At 43.0% G+C, this 22,040-nt stretch overlaps 1 protein-coding gene across 4 annotated transcripts in view; it reads left to right on the top strand.

The window, feature by feature from the left end:
* PDE1A (phosphodiesterase 1A) overlaps positions 1-22,040 on the top strand; it is a 145,216-nt gene that overhangs the window by 44,521 nt on the left and 78,655 nt on the right. The gene's annotated exons all lie outside the window — the stretch shown is intronic.

Here is a 22,040-nt window from a genome sequence, read left to right as displayed (position 1 = left end):
TAACGCTTCGCTGTTGCTCGGACCCATTCTGGAACGGTAGAGCCCTCTAAATGTTGTACATTGTTCAAATTTGGCTAGCTGATTATGTTTGTGTGCCAGAAATGTAATGCCCACTAATGACACATGATTTGCAACTTCTGCAGCTCAATGCTACATGTACCTACTTGAAAACAAGTTGCAATGAGTTCAGTTGCACTTGCTCACTGGTAAACATGCTTAAGGCTGCAGCCTTAATAGCATGTTTGAAGTAACATGGAAACTAAATGCAATTACTTTTCCTTTTTCTCAAAGGAACTATGCAACCAACAAGACCTGATGCACATTTATTCAGTGATAAATAGCTCCCATTCATGTGGATGGGACATACTCCATAGGAAGGAAGAGGGAGATACTTGGTTTGGTTTGCAGTTTAGTGTGAACTAACCTAATTTATGTCCAGAAACAGTATGAAACCGAAATGTAGCTATCCTTAGAATTTCACACTTCTCCAAATTCTGCAGAGCAGTTCTACAAATAATGTATAAAACTTTGGATATATTCAGGAAAGTGTGCATTTTTGTATGTACATTATATTAGGGGAAATGGCATGCAAAAATGTGTGTACTGAGATCAATGGCACACTGAACTGCTGACAAATTTTCACAAGGACCTTTTCTTTTAAAGTAAAATCACAAACTGTTGCGGAAACCTCGTGAATTGAATTAAAACTGGAAAAATGGGAAACAGAGATAAATGGAAATTGAAAGATTCATCAGTCCCTACTCCATAGTAAGTGTATGTAGGATTGCTGCCAAAATATATAATGGGGTTTTTATAGTGAAAAAATAAAAATCATGAGACAGAAGTAAATTAGGTTATAACTCTGATTCTGCTGTGTAAGTTTAGATTGCAAGAAAACCCACTGAAGTCCATTAAATTATGACTACAATGCTATACGCAGTTACTTGGGAATAATCCTCATTGAGTTCAATGGGATTCCTTCTATGCAGGTATTTATCGGAATGGGATGAACACAACCGTTGACCATTAGTTTCCACCCAAAATCAGGCGCGACTGAAGGACATTTGCATATAGTGCAATCCAAATCAAAACACTAGTATATATTCTGAGTACATTTTGACGTGTAAAACTAGGCCAGGGCGGGGGGCGGGGAGGGGAGGAAATCTTATGAATGGCAATTATGTTTTTATTGTATGAGTTTCATCTCATTTGTTTATTTTATGGCAAACGTCTTTACACCTTTGCTTTAGGCTTAGCCTGATAAAGTGAGGAATTACATAGCTATATAATAAATATAAAGCAGAACAATCACAGCTAGTTCTGCTGCCTCCTTTAAAACACCTCTGGGAAGAACACGATGACAACAACGAGATCTTGTTGCCAAAGTGTTGATAAGCTACATGAATGCCAAGTTCCAATGGGCCTCAGAAGGGCAAATGGGGCCGCAGTTTGATAAGGTGTGGATATCTGCCCAGAAGTTAAATTCCAAAGATAAGATCCTTTGCCTTCTGTGTGGACTCAGATAGAGTGTCACAGTCAGTTTGACTCACTGCGAAAGACAAGTGTCCAGTGTTGGCATCCAAGTGTCCCTATTTTCCAGGGACGACTCTGATTTAGAGCAGCCATCCCAGTTTCTGATTCAATCCTGGAATGTCCCACTTTTCATTAGGATGTCCCTGTTTTCATTGGAGATGTTGGAGGGTATAGAGTTATCTGACCCCCGAGCCATGTGAAGGCAATCCTGTATAGGAAAGGTTTTTTTAAATTTTTAAAATGTTTTTTATATATGTTGGAAGGTGCCCAGAGTGCCTGGGGCCAAACAATAAGATGTCCAGGGTATAAAGAGTAAAATTGTCATTATGGAATGGGACGTCCCTATATTCATCAGAGAAATGTTGAAGGGTTGTCAGGGCTGGATTTAGGCTTGATGAAGCCCTAAGCTACTGAAGATAATGGGGCCCTTTTTATGTCCAGCTGTCCTTTGTCAACAACAAATTGTTGCTGTTTTTTGTGTTGAATATATGCTATATGGTAATTTATGGGCCCAATAGGTATCTAAAGTCATTTGCACATAACAAATAGGAGCCTGCACAACACAAAACACTGTTGCTGTATGTAGGTTTTATTTTATTTGTTTTTTATCTTGTATTTTGGAAATGTACATCCAGTTTATTTTTCTTTTAAAAATTTTGGGGCCCCCAAGAGAGTGGGGCCCTAAGCTATAGCTTGTTTAGCTGATAAGTAAATCCAGCGCTGGGCATTGTGCAGCTGCAAGTCACATTTTCAACCAACATTTGTTGCAATTTAGGATTTCATGCTGGCACAGAAGTTCCCCATTTCACAAGGCCTTTCCCTCAATCGCTTCAGGCAAGGAAAGGGCATTCTGCTGCATGCAGGGTGTGGTTCAGCCCATTGAAGAGACTGCGGAATCCCCTTACACAGCATTCCTGTACTAGTATCCAACTCTTCCTCCAAGGAGCTGAGGTTGTCATGCAAGGTGATCCTCATAACAGTCCCATGAGGTAGGTTATGCTTAAAAATAGAACCACAGAACCGTAAAACTGTAGAGTTGGAACCCTGAGGATCTTCTCATCCAACCCGCTGCAGTGCAGGAATATGCAACCGTCCTATACAGGGATTGAACCTGCAACCTTGGCATTATCAGCACCACACTCTAACCAACTGAGCTGACAAGCCCAGGTCACCCACTGAGTTCCATGAGTGGAGATTGGAACCTGAGTCTCTGTCCCACTCCAAGTCCATGCACTATGGAGCGACTATGGAGTTGCGGCGCTCATCTTGCTTTCAGGCCGAGGGAGCCAGCGTTTGTCCACAGACAGGTTTCCGGGTCATGTGGCCAGCAGGACTATACCGCTTCTGGTGCAATGGAACACCGTGACAGAAACCAGAGCGCACGGAAATACTGTTTACCTTCGTGCCACAGCAGTACAGCAGTACCTCGGGTTACAGGTGCTTCAGGTTACAGACTCTGCTAACCCAGAAATATTACCTCGGGTTAAGAACTTTGCTTCAGGATGAGAACAGAAATCGTGCAATGGCAGCAGTGGGAGGCCCCATTAGCTAAAATGGTACCTCAGGTTAAAAACAGTTTCAGGTTAAGAACGGACCTCCAGAATGAATTAAGTTCTTAACCTGAGATACCACTTTACCTATTTATCTACATGCACTGGTGTGCTTTTGAATTGCTAGGTTGGCAGGAACTGGAACAGAGCAACAGAAACTCACTCTCATAGGGATTTGAACCGCTGACCTTCCGACTGGCAAGCCCAAGAGGCTCAGTGGTTTAGACCACAGCGCCACCTGCTAACCACTGTGTGCACTGAAGTGTAGGCAGAGTCCTGGGCTTCTTCAGTTTGAAGATCTGAATTTCACAGGCTTTAGAAGCCAAAAGGAAAAACAGTGTCATTTTTTTATGCTGTCGTAAAAACTTTCCGGCCACAATGCATTTCCCTTGGAAGTAAGTTCAAGCGGAACATTTTAGTGGCCCTTACCTCCAGGTAAATAAAGACTGCAATCCTGCGCACTCTTTCCTGGGAGTTAGCCCAACTGAACTCGGTTGAACTATGTAACAATGAACATGGAACTATAAGAGTATGGTAGAGCATGAGACACTTAATCTCAGGGTCATGGGTTCAAATCCCACACTGGGCAAAATGTTCCTGTATTGCAGGGGGTTAGACTACATGACCCTCATGGTCCCTTCCAGCTCTATGATTCTATGATCACAGCTCTTGGTCACATATAGGCTTGAACTCTAATATACTTGAGAATGTGTAATTAAACTGTACAGGAAAATAATAATAATAATAATAATAATAATAATAATAATAATAATAATACATTTAGAATTTTCCAGTCACCCTATACACAGGCCTTTTAAATCCCATTGGCAGTAAGGGTTTTCAGCAGCCGTGCCATTTGCAGAGTTGCGGCAGCCTTTGTAGGCTGTATTAATTTACTTTTTAAAACATCTATCCTGTAAAGGTATCCAAAGTTTGACATGGTTTACAGACGCTTCAAACAAAAAACCTGCACAAAATGACAATTAAATCATAGTCAAATATAAACAGAGCAAAACTCTACTGTGTGTCAGCTCCAGTCATAAAAACCCAGTTCAAAAGTGACGCTCTCCTGAAGGTTTAGTTTGGGGCCAGTTTTCAAGGGAAGCGAGTCCCGTTGTTTTTTGGGGGAGCAGGCAGTGGGGTTGCTTGTTCTTACTCTACGGCTTGGTCCACACATGCAGCAGTAGGAGGTGAGAAGGAGATAAGAGAGTCCTGGCTCCTGAGGCTGTTGTGGAATGGACAGTACCCAGTGCCGGATTTGCGTATAAGCTAAACAAACTATAGCTTAGGCCTCACTCTCTTGCCCCCCCCCCAAATTAAAGGAAAATAAACTAGATGTACATTTCTGAAATATAATATAAAAAACAAATAAAATAAAACCTGCGTACAGCAACAGTGTTTTGTGTTGCGCAGGCTCCTGTGATGTAAGTCATGGGCCCCGCCTGCTAGCCTGCTCCCTGGAATATCACTGGTTTGCTCATTTCTATATATAGGGTGCCTACATTCTGCATGTGCAAATGGCTTTAGATACCTATTAGGTCCATAAATTACCATATAGCATATATTCAACACAAAAAACAGCGACAATTTGTTGTTGACAAAGGACAGCTGGATATATAAAGGGCCCCATTACCTTCAGTAGCTTAGGGCTTCATCAAACCTAAATCTGGCCCTGACTGTACCACTTCAGAGAGCAGGTAGAGGAAACATTTTTGAATGCTCCTTGCTTTGAGGGGATAAACAAACAAACAAACAAACAAACCCGCAATCCTGTAAGTAGTATTGTTGGAAGTGGGCTGGGCTAGAACCTTGATTTGCTAGCTTTTTACATGCAGGGAGTCCACTCGACCATCTCAGGATCCTTCTGAATTTGTCACTCAAACCTATTTGCCCTTAATACTGGAAACACTGTGTCTCAAACATGGATGGAAAACCTACATTGGCTGGGATCATAGGAGCCGTCTCCTAGGTCCCTTCAGCACCCGGCAACAGGGCCCCCCAAAGTTGTTGAGCATTGCCATTTGAATGGTGTGCATGTGCTGCTTCTTGTGATAAGTTATGCAAGGCTGGGCTCCCGCGATATTTTACTCAAGCTGGCACCCTTGGCTGGGATTGTGCATTCAGATGAAATGTTGGCTCTCATCTATTTTAGCAAATTCACACAAACGCATGAAAGGCTTACAGAACACGGCTGTGCAAATCTACTCAGGGCAAATTAGTTTGGCATGGCAGTACCTAATTCACCCTGATGAACTAGTCCCCAAGCATTCCAACATGTTTTATAGCAGGTTTCAGGTGTATGGCTTCCCCTGAATTTTACAGACTGGACAGATCTGCTGACTGATGCATCTAAAACAGGGATAGCCAATATTGTGCCCTGCAGATGCTGCAGGACAATGGCTCCTATCACCTCTGAGCATTGGCCATGCTGGGTGGGGCTTACGAAATATGTAGCCCAAAGCATAAAGGCAGCACCACATTGACTATCCCTGACCCACAGTATTGCATGGTACTTTTATTGAGTTTTATTGCATTCGCTTTAATTGTTTTAAACTGGAAGCTACCAACTTAAACAGAAGTGCATCTTACAAATTCACTTAATACTGATATTGTTGTCAATGACAATAATTATGACCAGGGATGTGTTGTGAGTCTGGGGCTACTGCATAAGACAGAAAGTGGTTGGGCAGAGGAAACAGGCGGTGCAGATTCTCCCTTGCAAGAGTTACCAAAGGAAAACAGTCTTGAAATAGAACCACTAAGCTAGATGGGGTTTGGGGAATTCTAGAAAATAAAACTACAGCACAGATACTGTAGTTATTTCCCTCTTGTGTCTTTTGTGGAGTGGTGCAGCTCAGTTGCTTCTGGGCTGTGGTTTGAGAAAGGCAATTCTCAAGTTCCCCAAAGAGGATCTGGGTGCTATTTCATAGTAAAGGTAAAGGGACCCCTGACCATTAGGTCCAGTCGTGGCCGACTCTGGGGTTGCTGCGCTCATCTCGCTTTATTGGCCGAGGGAGCCGGCGTACAGCTTCCGGGTCATGTGGCCAGCATGACTAAGCCGCTTCTGGCAAACCAGAGCAGCGCACGGAAATGCTGTTTACCTTCCCGCTGGAGCAGTACCTATTTATTTACTTGCACTTTGACGTGCTTTCAAACTGCTAGGTTGGCAGGAGCAGGGACCGAGCAACAGGAGCTCACCCCGTCACGGGGATTTGAATCGCCGACCTTCTGATCGGCAAGTCCTAGGCTCTGTGGTTTAACCCACAGCGCCACCCGTGTAGGGGCATCAACAGCACAGAACATTTAACCATCACTTCTGCAACAGTGCCAGAACGTCACTTATGTCACTGCAAGGCACACCTGTCCTAACTTCTCCCACTCGTTGGATACTGTTATCACCAGAGATGTACCCAGGGGTTGGGGAAACCGGCCCCCTATCTATGTGTTTCATGACAAGATCAAACATGGGAGAAGCTTCCTGTTCTTCTCTCACCACAGCACAAGTTTTGCATTTATTTATTTTTTCCTTCCTCCTTGCCTTGCCCTCACTAAGGATATTTTGAGTACTTGGTCCACATAAAACCTATAATTTCTAATGTGGCTATTAAGGGAAAGTGATTTTTCCCCGAGGCGGAGGGGCGATGGTGATACAGCTCCTTGAGGTCAGGGTTCAGGGGACCCCAGGAACGCCTCTGGTTATCACACACTTCAGCTGCAATATGACAAGCCAGTCTTTGCAAATAAATGAAAAGCCATTTCAAAAGTACCTCTCTCTGTTTGCCACAGTTATGGCTCACTTTAACCAAATCCCATCTTTGCCACTCTTTTGCTGCACTGTGGACTCAGCTACATTAGTCCCAAAACAGCGTTTTGAATGCGTTATAAACATGCAACACCAGATGGTGCTGAAGAACAAAAAACCCCCACAATGCGATATTCCATAGTGCGTTTTTTTTCTTTTGTTATAACAACTTAATTTCTGACTTATTTATAGTGGTTCCCTCCCCCCTTGTGTAAATCCACCCTGTCTCTTCAGCTGATACATGATGTACTTTATTGATGGTCTCTCTGCTGAGTCTAGCAAGTGTGGTGTAGGCACAGATTAGCTTTGGCCAAACTGTAGTCCAATGTTTTGGACTACAACTCCCATCATTCCCGGTCAGCACTAGTTGGGGTGGATGGGAGTTGTAGTTCAAAACCTCTAGAAGGCACTAGGTTGGGGAAGACTGAAATGTAAGGTGTTGGACTGCAAAGATTAGTGCTGAAGTCCCCACTCAGCCATGAAATTCACCTGGTGATCTTAGGATTCTTGTTCTCTCTCACACACTAAGATACTGCGCCAAGTTGTGAGGACAAACTGAGCACAGGGGAGGCCCATGGAGACAAGGTCTTTGGAGGAAGGGGAAATTTTAACGTGTAATGAAATCACCTGAGGGTACTGTAGAAAGGTTTCAGAGGAGGAAGTACTTGAAATGGAGCCACCTGCAAACTATTTTGTACACAATAGACTGAGGAATACACTTGTGCTGCATGTAGATTGATCGGAGACTGAGATAAGAACAGCTGAAAAGTAAAGGAGAAGTTTGTTTTGGCACCTTAAGAAAAAATTCAGATGCAATTGAACAGCTGCCCAAACATTTGCATTTCAACCTATTAATTGTTCTGCTGCAAGGTGAATGGCAGGATGAGCCCCGAAAATATGTTGAGGGAAAACCAACTTTAATAGAATGGGATTTAGAACAGATTTGCAAAACAGGGAAGCACAACACACTTCTCTATCCCCCCCCCCCCGCATATGGTTTGAAAGGGCAGCGTTAATAGCTGTCAAACACAAGATTAGCTCAGTATCAGGTGTTCCATTGTTTACTGTTAGGGACTGAACTTTCGAAGTGGCCTGAAATGGCAAAAGCAGGCAATGTTCTGATGAAGCTGAATGTTGTACTTAGTGGGCAGCTATTGCTTTTTCAAAAGACACTGGGCCTGAGTCTAGGCAGTGGAGCAGGTTGAGTTGTTATAAGTTGATTTCTCTCTCAGATGTAAAAGTATTGTATACATTCAACAGCAGGGGTAGAACTTGCCTGCTCTCAGTGATTTTTATTATATATGGGGGAGATTAACTGTATGAATGAATCCAGTTCACTTATACACCCCATATTCGCGTGTAGCACTGGAATTCAAGGGGAGAGAGTGTGTGTAACATTTCTGTCCCAAAAGGAATGTATGAACAATTCTGACATCAAGAGATGGATGGGGGCCGATCCTCCAATTTAAATGTTAGCTATATGTGTGAATACAGGGAATGCACATAGAGCAGACAGATAGGGACAGCAGCATGTGTAATTTGGAGCGGGGGTTTGCGGCCAGTGGAGTTGTCCTGCTTCCCCTTCCCCCATGTGTGCCCTATATGTGTGGAGAATCACAGAATTGCAGAAACAGGGTCCTTCCACCTACATACCCCACAAGTGTCCCGGAAAAACTGAGACATCCCATTTCCCCCCACGAGAGCACGGCAGCCATTTAAGTCGCTGTGATCTCGTGCAAGCTGGTGCCGTGATCTCACCCTGAAAAAGCACATTGGTTTCCGCAATTTTCTACAGCACCCTAAATGCGTGTTCTTTGGCACCGTGAGAGTATGGCCCCGAAAACAAGCGTGTCTTTTGTGCTCCATGATCACGTGTGGGCCATGTGACTTCTGCGGGAGCATGGATGGGAAGACGCACGTGCCGGTTTGGGGAATCAACTTGCTGAAGGGTATTGCACCAACACAGGTGGCATATGAACTTCTTCAGGGACTATTAGGCATGGTGGGACCAATGCGTCCCCCAGCAGCATGCCACTGTGTGCCAGTTGTTTGGGAGTGATGATGGAAGAAAACAATTGCCTTTAAGGCCTGCTTGTGGGTTTCCTGGGAGCACCTGCCTGGCCACTGCAGTGAGAAGCTGGATGCTGGACCAGATGGACCTTGGATCAGAATCATCCAGGTTATTCTCATGTTCACCTAATGGCACAGTTTCACGAAGAAAGGATCTTTGTGTGGATTCTCCTCACTGAAGTGAAAATGAAGCTCCTGTTCCCATGTGTGCATTTCTGTACCTTACCCACAAATGACTGCTGGATCAGAATATGCTCAGCAACTCATCAAAGAATTCAGTTGACAGCAAGCCTAATCCTCAAAGTGGTTAGTGAATGCATATCCCATTCAGTCCACTATGAACAGTGCTTTTAAGTCATCACAAGAGAACAATAAACGGAGGGTCAAGGCAGTGCTAAACGCTATTTGGAGTTCACAGTGCTGCTTCTAAAATGTTGTATATTTTTCCCACTAAACTAGCTCGTACTGTAGCATGCTTTATTTAATTCTTGAAAGTTTTCTTCTCCTTTTATGTACATTTTAAAATGTTAATAATGGAAAAAATGACACAAGCTGTCTAGTCACCTAAGAATGATTATGTTAAATTTACCATTTTGAAAGCAAGTTAAGCTATAAATAGCGCAGGGCATGAATAGAAACTCAAATGCTACTAAATTGGTGCCCACTGAGGATCCAAACAACAACAAAAAGATTTTGCAACCCACAAAGAACCCAGGAAAAAAAACCCCTATTTGTAGAGAAAATATTGTCCATTATTGTCACAACAGGAAAAAAAAATCAAATGGAGCTGTTCTGGTTTTTCCATAGAGTATAGAATTCCTCCCAAAGCTCTGATTCGAAAAATAACTTGGCCTGGAATGGCTAGGCAATTGCATATGCTAAGGCTGACATTTAATAGCACAGAACACTGGTATGACCTTTCAAATGCTGAGCTTAATACATGTTAAATATGCCTTCTTTATTGTGATTGGAAAGAGATGTGGGATTCTGCATTGGCTGTCTTTCTTTGCTAGTATGCAAAACAGAATGAAAGAAAGCGGGTCTTTCAAGTGCTTGAGAAACAATGGAAATAATAATCTTTCCTTTCATCCCTACAAGATTAATGATGAAAAACCATTTACCCAGGAAGGCATCCTAGATATTCAAAGTGCTGCAGCTGCTACTTATTTTTTAACAAATGTGCCATAATTTTTTTAAAGCATTCACAGAGCATATAAATGTTTTCCATTAACTGAACTAATTATTTTGACATTATTAGTACAAAAGGGTGATGAAAGGGCAGGCAAGAAGGAGCCTCCACACTGAAATGGAGAGGATATATGCAAACTCCATAGCAAACCCAAGTAAATATATTGAAATGCTGTCCATTTGAGCTGTGAATCAAGGAAAATGTCCATTCTGATGGGGAAGAGAATCAGACGGACTGAAAACGGATTTCCTTCTCCTGCTTTCCATTGATTGTCATGATCTGAAGATATTGGCAGATGAATTGTGGTTGAATTTTCATTGAGAGGGAGTAGGATGTTGAGGATCGTAAATGATAAAGAGATGATCGAGAGAACCATTTAATTTAACCATTGCATCATATTACCAGTGGACATTTTCCAGGGAAAGTTATATATTCATGAGATACATGAAATGGTTCAATATAGCTTCTAGTGTTCTAATGAGTTTAGAAAGAGAACATAGCATTTTATGGTACCAATAGGGAAATTTTCATTTTGGTGTGCAGTTAGCAGAGATAGAAGAGCTGTCTGGGTAATTCTGATCGCTGTAGCATTGCAGTGAAAATAGATGAAATTCAGCACTGGCTCCCCATCAGCAGACATTCGCTGGCGTGCCAAAAGTTTGTAAGATGAATGGGTACAGTTTAGAGCTGAAAAATGCATTAACAAAAAAGCTGGATTCTGACAGTGTTATGGCTACGTCTTCTTAAAAGTGAAAAAAATAAGACGTTTCAGGACATAATATTGGGGGAAACAGGGAAGAGTACAAATATATACAAAAGGGTATATATGGAACTTTGAAAAATACATTTTTCAGTCAGAGTAGCGTACAACATGTCAAGATAAAATTTCGCTTAGATATATGCAGGGCTGGCCTGCCCATGAAGCAGAGTGAGGTGGCAGATCTGGACCTGAGGAGCATGCTGTTCACCTCCTCCTTCTACATGGGTAGGCCTCACCATGTCCTCCCCCTCCTCTGCCCCTCAAACCACCACCCTGCTCTGCTTTCCCCTCCTCTTCTGCCACAGACAGGCCACACCACTGCCACTGTCATGCTGCCACTGCTGCATCTGCTGTTGCGGGCGTGCGGGCTTGGCGCACCCATAGCAAGGGCATGGGGCACCCATGGCGGGGTGGCAGCAGAGCACGCCCATGGTGGGGTGGGTGGCACTAGCAGAGCATTTTGCCTCAAGTGGCAAAACATGCCAGGCTGGCCCTGTATAGATGCATTTTTCACAAGAGGGAGCCAGTGAAATAACATGTTATTGGGGAGATGCATGTTGGAGTGATATATTAGGTTCGAGATTCTGAACAAAAGGGACAGGAAGAAGAGTGAATTTTGTAAAAGTGTGAGGAAGTTACAGAAACAGGATGTGAAGGATTTGGAGCAGGTGGGGAATAATGACTCCTGGAAAATAGAACCTATCAAAACAGCTTTCTTTCCTTATTTTTAATAGGCAGCTGGGCAACAGAAAGGAGAACAAGGACATTATTTATCAGTAGCATCCCACACAGAGAAAAAATTAGAATATCTGCCGGTACATCATGCATTAAGCATCTCATATTGTTGCCATGTCATTTCCTAGTGTTTTGCCAAAACAAAGCAGGCGTTGTAATGTTTGCCCCTCTTGACTTCTGTGTCAATCTGTCTGGCATGACAATTTTGATGAATGTTAAGTGTGAGTGTGACTCTTCCACTGAAGGAAGACTGATCCATTCTCATAGTCTAGAAGATCCTCCTTCCTGTTCTGTACAAAACTTGTACTTTATCTGCATAATGCCATGTGCTTAGAAAATCACGCTATTGAGAAAATATGCAATAGGAAGTGCTGATTTGAATCAAGCTCAAGGACAATTGGCAAAATTTCCCCCTTGATTGGCTGAGATCCAACACCCCTTGTCTCCTGTCCACTCCAATCAATTTTGGGGGGTTGGGAGAACTCCTAGGACAGATTGGGGGGTGCATGGGGGGAGGAGAGGGAAGGGAAATTCCCTATGCATGCAGAAATCCTTGACAGACAGAACAACGTCATTAAATACAACCTGTTAATGTAACTTTTAAAAATAGTGAATATAGTTTTTTATATTTTCAGATTTCATAGCCCGCTGCAATGCACGTTCTGTTAAATAAGTATACACATGTATTAGCAGCTATTCTTTCATTGTGATTCAGGCCTCGTTTCTTGGTAGAGCCGAGGGTGAACACCACTGAACTTGTTATTTGCTCACTTCATTATTCATCTCTGTGCCTTGGAAAACCTTGCCGTAAGCTCTAAACAGTGAAGAATTACTTGACCTGTTGACCTCTCCACCATAATGAATCCTGTGTTTTGCTCAGGTTTTGCATGTAGTATTGGTTGTTGCAACAATCTATGAAAGGCATGTAGACACATTACCAGTGGGACAGCATATTCCAATTACCCCTGCCATAAACAGAGAGGCACTCTATTAAATATAGTCTGAATTCAGCAAGGATAGATACATTCTGGCAGCCAGTGCAAATTTCCCTCTCAGACTCAATCCAACAGCCCATTCAGGTATCCTTAATATGATTTACCACCAGGACATCTTAACCAACCTCTATGGACATTCATAGTGATCTGAAATCTCCTGAGGAATCCCTGCTCAAAGTGTACCCATATTCTGAAATGAGGTTGGTGTGTACAAAAAACAGGATCTCCTCAGTGATTACTCCTCATTGTATCACTCCTGTTCAAATAAATTTACCAGGTTCATTAAAAGAAAAGAAAAAACTATTTTGAGAGAACTTACAAAATAGGGTAAGGCATTCAGATGGGTGAGGTTCTAGCAGTGGATTGCAAGCTAGTGTTGTCAATCAGCAAAATCCAGTGCCTCTTCTCCCTCTTCGCTTCCTGGCATTCTCCTTATATGGTACTGTTTTGCAATGTTGGATCATTTTGTAGTCAGTCTATCTGTCGGTTTAGAGCTTCATATCTGTTCAAATGAGTCCCAATTGATTTGGATTGATCTGATTTAATTCGGACCGATTCAGAACTGATTTCAATCAGATTTGATTTGGGATTAGGCTGAATTGGTTGCCTAACCCTAATAATTATGTGTTGGCAATCACATTCTCCCAAACCCATGGGAAAGGGACATACTACCCTGTCCTGGCCACAACTGGGAGTCAGCAGGTGTCATGATGGGTACCTGTGAGTAGCACCAGGCAGCCAGAGTATCAGGACCTTGGATAGCTCCAAGGAGGCAACTTGTTGTGGTGGAGTTTGGAGGCTTAGAGCCAAACACTCTACAATCTCTGCCTTGTGTGTTAGTCATCATTGGGCTCAATTCAAGGTGCTCACAGTGATGTTTAAAGCCCTACGTGACTTAGGCTCCAAATATCTGAAACACCACCTCCTTCTCTGCAGATCTCCTCAGCAAAGGAGGCCCTCTTGGTAGTTCCACCACCCTCAGAATGTGGTTGTGGTAGCCTGGGAGAGGGCATCTGTGGCAATTCCTTGGTTGTGGAATTCCCTCTCTAAAGAGATACTTTCAATATACAGTTTTCATTGTATGCTAATGATGCAACTCCTTACCCGGACCTTTGATATGTGAGGTAGACATTATGTTATGTGAAGGGCAAGCAAGATGCACTACAAAATAGTTAACCCAAAATGCCAGTCCTTTAACACACACAACCCTTTAAAAGTTAAGTTACAATATTTGTATGTCTCCGCTTGAAGTCAGATTTAATCTGTTTTTCGTTTCAATCCAAGATTTTCCAGCACAGCACATAAATTAGCATTCTTCCAGGGGGTTTTCTGCAAATTTACCTCAGGATTCACACTTTCATAGCCAAACAAATGTCACCTGTGGTATCTAAGTTTCCACATGGCTTTCAGATGGAAGTTGTGTTTATTTTATTAGATTTGAAAGCTTTATTGCATCATTTGGCTGAAGTGTTCCTTCCCTATGCTGCAAAAGCAGATTTGGCTGGCATTTCTCAATATCACAGCTTTTTATGCGAGAAGCTGAAGGCTAGCATCTGTACATTGTACAAAACACATGGTCTGAATTATGTGCATGTGCCACCATTTCTGGTGCACCAGATGATGTGCTTGGTTAAAATGGTGTGTGTGTGTGGAATGGAAGAAGTTTTGAAGGCTCTCCCAGACATCTGAAGAACAGAAAGTAGCGATTCTGTCATTGAATGCATTCCAAATCATATTAAAACATGTCAGAAAATAGTTAAGGAAGGGGGGGGGGCATAGGAGACTCCACTGGTAATGTGGCTTCCAAAATTGTTATTTAAAAAAATACATCCATCCCAATCCAATGGCTTTGGAATTCAATCCAATTCCAATGGAATGCCATTGCAGAGAAACTTTGGCCTTCTTGATACTGCTGAACTAAAACTCTCCTTAGCTCCAGTAAATATGGTCAATGGCTAACCCTGCATTACACAAACAGCACTCCATCCCCTAATGAGGGCTTCTCCCTTCACTTCATTATTAGAGACTCCCAACTCCCATCTAGGTAAGCAGCAGAGACACTGTTGTTGGAAGGGTGTGCTTCCACACCACCGTAGGCACCGCTACTGGAAATGCGTTAACATTTCATACTCAGATTCAGCTTGGAGGGCCTTCTGGCAAGAAGGGAAGTTACAGGGAACCAGGCAGAGGGCCTTCTTAGTAGTGGTGTCCTCCCTGTGGAATGCCCTCCCATCAGATGTCAAGGAGATCAATATACAACTTTTAGAAGACATCTGAAGGCAGCCCTGTACAGGGAAGTTTTTTAATGTTTGATGTTTTATTATGCTATGATATTTGTTGGAAGCTGCCCAGAGTGGCAGGGGCAACCCGGTCAGGTGGGTGGGGTACAAATAAAATTATGATTATGGCCATTTGTGGCAGGTGACTAGATGCATTGTCTATCCTGTTATTTATTCAGTGCCTATTTCTCCCCTCCCCTAGGCAATATGATTATATTTGACATGTTAGCTAGAAAAGTATTTCAGGGTAGCTAAGCATGCTTTTTTTTTGGCATAAATATATATCTTAGTACAAGTATATTACATGTCCCTTTTTCTGGTCACAGTCCAGAAGGATAAGAGATAACATGTGAAGCTGAATGCCGTTTGCTGCTATGGAGACCTGATGTAAGGCTCTCCATAGTGAGTCAAACTGGTTAATTATTGGAATGCCGATAACTGCCTTTTGTATTCTGTGGTCTGTATCTTAATCTGTGCTTGTTGCTGTTCTATATTATCTGCAAACCACTTCTCAGCCAAGATTTGTGTGTTCCTGGCATTGGGCAACCGGGACAGATTAAGGGATTCTGCTGGTTTATTGCCTGCCTTGCTACCCAGCAGTCTCCCTGCTGGAACTGACAGAGCCAGTCTCGGAGGTGGTGTTGAAGACTTCCAGACCAGTGGTGCTGGGGGATTTCAACATCCATGCCAAGGTGACTGGCTCTGAGGTGGCTCAGGAATTCATGGTTGTGATGGCAACCATGGGGCTGCCCCAACCTGTCATTGGCCTACGCTTGTGGCAGGCCACAGCCTGGACTTTGTTTACTCAACTGGACTGGAAGAGGGTAATCTGAAAGTGGGGGCTATTGACATGGTCAGATCACTTCCTGTTCCGATTTAGGCTTTCAGCACCTTTCCTCCTCTGCAGAGGCAGGGGACCTACTAAGATGGTCCACCCTTGGAGGCTGATGGATCCCATCAGTTTCCAGATGGCTCTGAGGGATTTTCCAGCTGATATGACTGCCTGACCTCTGGAGCAACTGAACAGCTCAGGCCGTTGACACGACTGCCCCTCTCCTACTTTGTGGAGCCCATTTGTCTCCCTAGTATACTCCAGAGATTAGGGTGAGAAAACAAGCTGGGAGACAGCTCAAACGTGAGTGGTGGAAAACTCCAGTTGAATGCAATTGAGGGTTCATCATTGAGCCTACCTAGTGGCAGTGAAGGCAGCAAAGAAAACATACTTTGCTGCCTCCATTGCATCCTCATTGTGCCGTCCAACAGAGCTTTTCCAGGTAGTGTGTGGCCTGTGACAGTCTAATCTGAAGGTAGAACCAATGCTAGCTTGCTGTGAATTGTTTACAAAACATTTTGAGGATAAAATTGCTTGCATCCACCAGGACCTTGACTCTCCTGTTACAGCAGAGAGGTGCCCAGAGCACTGCCTAGACCTGTTATGTTGGATGAGTTTCAGTTAGCAAGGCTTGAAAATGTGGACAAGGTGCTTGGCTTGTTTAGGGTGACCACTTGCACTCTGAACCCTTGCCCCTCTGAACCCTTGCCCCTTGGCTGATAAAAACTAGAAGGGAGGGAACAACTGACTAGGGCAGGGAGGTGATCAATGCCTCCTTGCTAGAGGGGGTCGTCTCTGCCTGCTTGAATGAAGCAGTGGTAAACCAATCCTCAAGAAACCCTCCTTAGATTGGGAAAATCTAAGTAACAACCAGCCAACCTTGCTTCTTGGGCAAGATTCTTCAGCAGGTGGTTGCAGACCAGATCTAGTCACTTTTGGAAGAAACTGCTTTTCTAGATCCATTTCAGTTGGGGTTTAGGCATGGGTTTGGCACAGAAACGGCTTTGATCACCATGTATGATAACCTATGTCAGGAGACAGACAGGGAAAAGGTGTCATTGTTAAGTATCCTTGACATCTCAGCAGCTTTCAATACTGTCAAGTATGATATCCTTCTCCTTCTTGGAACAACTTTCCATTGCATTTTATAAACAAGGATCACAGGAATTATAACCGATATGTGTAAATCTTCTCATGCCATTTGCAGTACATTTGCAGTAATATCTACAACACATGCTTTATTATTAGTGTTCAGTGTAGAAGTTCTTAGTTCACAAACTGGTCTAAACAAAAACAAGGGGAAACAGGATAGAACAGAGTTAACAGACAATGTTCAACATAGCTAAGCATCTAACGAGGAGCCTTTGTGGCTGTGTTTAGATTAAGTTTGAGTAATAGTAATTTTCCCTCTTATGTTACCAATGAAACAATATAAAAGGTTGGTCTATTGATGAATATGGGGCTCCAGACTTGGCATGTTCCAGCCTCCTTCCACTGCGGGGAGGTATAGGAGTCTGGGTCTTTTGAGGGGGGGGGAGTAAATGAATTACATTTTTTCTGCCACTTTCATACCTGGTTGAGCGGGATCCAATTTGGCAGTAATTGGAATAGAAACAGCAGTTTCAGTAGGATCATCACTTTTACCATTGCTAATCTGTATGAGAGAGTAAAATAGAGTCTGTTAAAGTTTCTTGTTATAATTATTCCTAAGTATCTAAGCTTTTTGTGGCAGAGTCTATTGAGTCTAAAGAGTTCTGTGAGTGCTTTTTGGATCTTGAGTGGTACACTGAAGCATAACGCTTCAGATTTTGAGAAGTTAACCTGCAGGCCTGATAGGGTTGCAAAGTTGTTAAGATCTCAGAATATTGCTGCTCCCGTGTTCAGTGGGTCAGGTGTAACGATCATTAAATTCTCAACGAATTGCCCTTTTGTACAGTACTGTTTTCCAGTTTGGACTCCCTTTCTGTCTGGTCTTGTTCTGAAGCATATATCTAATGGTCCCAGGGATCTCCTTCCCCTGGGAAAGAGGTGCTGCGTGTGTGTTTTTAAGCCTGTGTGTTTGTATGTGAGAGACAACACTCTCAGGAAAAGGCATCAGAAAATTAATTTCTGAAAAATTCTGGCCACAAGACAAAATTGAGCGAAACTTCCTGATATAATGCCAAAGCAAGAAGCCAAAGCTGTCTAGTGTCTCCTCAATGATTTCTGAATCTGCAAGATAATAATAATATTCGTTATTAGCAAGCAGATTCCTGCTCTTTACAGCACTTGTTTTCAATACACACATTTTCTAGCGTCGCATAAAATATCATTTTTATCCCATCTTTCACACCCGTATGGAGAAACCTGTAGCTCTGTGCCGCCATCAGGGGAAATGGACTATATATAAACAAGGATTGTTGCTTGTTCCAACCCTACCCCCATTTCCTTGTGGGATGAAATGACCCATCTGAGTTTTCTCACATGAGGAGAAGGTTTACAGAATGCAGGAGACGAGAAGCGCATGGGAAAATGCCTTCAGTAACCTTTTCCCTGTTCCTTTTCTCAACTGCGTAAAATGTGTCTGCCTTGGCCTATGATTATTAATTACTCTTGTTGCTATCTTGACAGGGACATACAGCAGAGAGTTGCTTCACTAAGTGACATTCGTAAAGTTTCCAATAAAAAAAAGAGAGAGAGCAACATATGAAAAGAACTTTAAAACAAACATCCCATTCCCACTAAGAGGAAAGAGAGTGAGATGTAGCCATTTCAGTCCTGCAATCTGGGAACTTGCTGTGACCAGACTCGTACTGTTTTACATGCATCACCAACAAGCTGCTTAAAGTTTATTTAAGGCCCCGTTGCAGTGAACTCTCTTAAAATATATCTCCCAGAAAAGTAGTCGTAAGTCTTATGTTGAGCTGCTTCCTGAAAGTTCAGACAATATACTTTTTAATGTAACCAGAAACTGGGCTATGAATAGATTTAGGATACTATATCATGGGTCTGGGTTGTTTCCTGTGAACTAGCTGGTACTTGTGAATCCATAGCCAACGGGGTCAGCCATCTCTTCTTCCCAGGAATGCCCTTGGTAACAACTCTACATCATGGCAGAGCATCATTCCCACGAGATATTCCATTGAACATTACAAATGAAATGCCTCTGGATTGTTAAGGGCAGAGTGAAGTGGTGCCAAAAGTCTTTTCTCTGTTAAAAAATGAAAACATTGTCCATTTTGCCTTTAAAGGTAAACCCACCCCCATATAAAAGTTCTTCAACTCCACCTTGACATTGGCTGAAGGAGGTGTCATTGGACCACCTGTCTAGCATGCTGAATGTCCCAGGTTTCCATCCCTGCTAGGGCTAGGAATGTCCCCTGCCTGGAAGGTCTCTGCCAGATGGGCCTGTGAACTGGATGCACCAATCGTTTGACTCAGTATAAGGACTTATCCATACTTACCTTTCCCCCGCTCTTTCCAGGCCCAGGGCTGTGCTTTAATGCTCCAAGTACAAGCACTCTTTTAAAATTTTGCCCTGGAATTCCCACCGCAAAAACCCATTCTTTAAAACACAACAAACGGCAATTCAGGTTTTCCATGGAATGCCATTTGCTCCGATTCAGCAGTAAAGAGTGCTTTTTTGCAGGGAAAGCTCCAGAGTAGAACAACAACACTACTCGGTTGGTTAGAGCAGGTGATGAGGATGCCAAGGTTGCAGGTTCAATCCCCATCAGGGACAGCTGCATATTCCTGCATTGCAGGGGATTGGACTAGAAGATACTCAGGGTCCTTTGCAACTCTACAATTCTATGAATGTGGAGGATAGGTAAGCATGGATAAGTTCCTATAACATTCCTGACCTTACTTTCAGGGAGAGGATGAATGGTCCAGCAAAAGTCGGGGTGGCAGGAGCATAGAACGCTGCCTTGTGCTGCATCAGATGACTGGTCCATCCGACTCACTGACAGCAGCTCTTCAGGGTTTCAGACAAGATTCTGCCGCCAGACTTTCCTGGAGATGCTGGGGATTGAGTCTGGGGAAGCCTGGATAGCTCAGTTGGCTAGAGTGTGGTGCTGATAATGCCAAGGTTGCAGGTTTGATTCCTGTATGGGACAGCTGAACCTCAGGGTCCCAATTCTACAGTTCTATGATTCTGCATGGGATGCAGGTGCCGCTGTGGGTTAAACCACAGAGCCTAGGACTTGCCAATCAGAAGGTCGGTGGTTCGAATCCCCGCAACAGGGTGAGCTCCCTTCTCCTGCCAACCTAGCAGTTCAAAAGCACATCAAAGTGCAAGTAGATAAATAGGTACCGCTCTGGCGGGAAGGTAAATGGTGTTTCTGTGCGCTGCTCTGGTTCACCAAAAGCAGCTTAGTCATGCCGGCCACATGACCCGGAAGCTGTGCGCCGGCTCCCTCGGCCAATAAAGCGAGATGAGTGCTGCAACCCCAGAGTCGGTCACAACTGGACCTAATGGTCAGGGGTCCCTTTACCTTTTCCTTTACCTATTATTCTGCATGCAAAGCAGATGCTGTACCGCAGAACTATGACCCTTCAAGTTTCTCTTATGGTTCTGATGCACCTTTTGGTCCTGTCTTACTGATTTGTCCCACTTCTGCTTCTGCAATAGCCAAGTCAGATTGGTCATAGGGAATGCAAGGCACCTCCGAGTTGGAGAAGCTTTTTATATTATCTTTTTTATATATATAAAATATTTATTAAAGTTTTTAAAGGTACAAAAAGAAAAATCAAGAAAAACATCATTTTAAACAAAAAAGAGATGAAATACAAAAAGGAAAAAAGAAAGATCAAAAAGAAAGAACAAAGAATTAAAATCCATTAAACAAAAAAATAAATAAAAAAAAATACAGCAAATCTTCCCATTTGTTTTCTTTCATTAGCTTATTTCCCTGACCTCCTCACACCTCCCTTTTTTGTATTCTAAGTCAGTTATCCATTTCAGCAAATCCTTTCCCTCTTTTCAAATTTTTGTCCTGTAAATTTATCTTGATATTAATATAAATTTACTTTCCCTCCTTTCACCAATTAACAGTCTGTTTTTTCTAAATCTTTGTAACATTTCTGCTAAAATCACATGAATTCATTCCAACATCATTCTAACATTCATTAATCTTACAATGCTTCTGTAAATAATCTTTGAATTTCTTCCAATCTTCCTCCACCGACTCTTCTCCCTGGTCTCGGATTCTGCCAGTCATTTCCGCCAATTCCATATAGTCCATCACCTTCATCTGCCATTCTTCCAGAGTGGGTAAATCTTGTGTCTTCCAATGCTTTGCAATAAGTATTCTTGCTGCTGTTGTAGCATACATAAAGAAAGTTCTGTCCTTCTTTAGCACCAATTGGCCGACCATGCCCAGCAGAAAGGCCTCTGGTTTCTTCAGAAAGGTATATTTAAATACCTTTTTCATTTCATTATAGATCATCTCCCAGAAAGCCTTGATCCTTGGGCATGTCCACCAAAGGTGAAAGAATGTACCTTCAGTCTCTTTACATTTCCAACATTTATTATCGGGCAAATGATAGATTTTCGCAAGCTTGACCGGTGTCATGTACCACCTGTATATCATTTTCATTATATTCTCTCTTAAGGCATTACATGCCGTGAACTTCATACCTGTGGTCCATAACTGTCTCCAGTCAGCCTAGCTTTTTATATTATCAATATTTGTACAATAAGGGCAAACACTATGCCTGCCTTCCATTCTCAGGGTCCAGCATGAGCATGCAGCTCCAAGCCTTCATTAACTGAAAGCCAGCTTGGCCAAACAGATAAAAGTGTTGGACCTGGGAGACCCAATACATGGCCTCAGAGAAGCTGTAAACTTTCACCTTCAATTCTTATCTCCCCCCCCCCCCCGAAATGTGTTTATTTGAAAGGTTTGGCCTCAAGCCCAGCCATTCTCGCCTTTGCACTGGTATCTTCTAACCCCAACTCTATTAACTGTGAGCTGACATTTGCTGTTAAAAGATTGCGATTGCTTTGAAATGGGAGGGTCATATAGCACAGCTTAAATAACCTTGTCAAACTGCTTATGGCTGCATCCAGTCATCCTTAAAGGAACCCTGCGAATGGTTCATGCAGTACTATCACTGGGGCATGCACGCATGGAATCCGGTCAGGCGAAAAGCCTATTAAAAAGGAACTGGGTTGTTTTTCCATCAAGGCTGTCAGCAAAATGTGTCTGAGATAGATTGGATAGATTGTACCTACATAGGTTTGCGGGGTTGGGGAGTGGACAGGACGATAAGAGACAACGGCAAGTGGTTTGAGATTACTGCATCCTCTATG

Source organism: Podarcis filfolensis (genome assembly GCF_964270895.1).
Source record: "Podarcis filfolensis genome assembly, chromosome: 1".
Lineage (NCBI taxonomy): Eukaryota > Metazoa > Chordata > Lepidosauria > Squamata > Lacertidae > Podarcis > Podarcis filfolensis.
The sequence above is the reverse complement of the archived record's forward strand: the minus strand, read 5'-3'. Positions and strand labels throughout refer to the sequence as shown.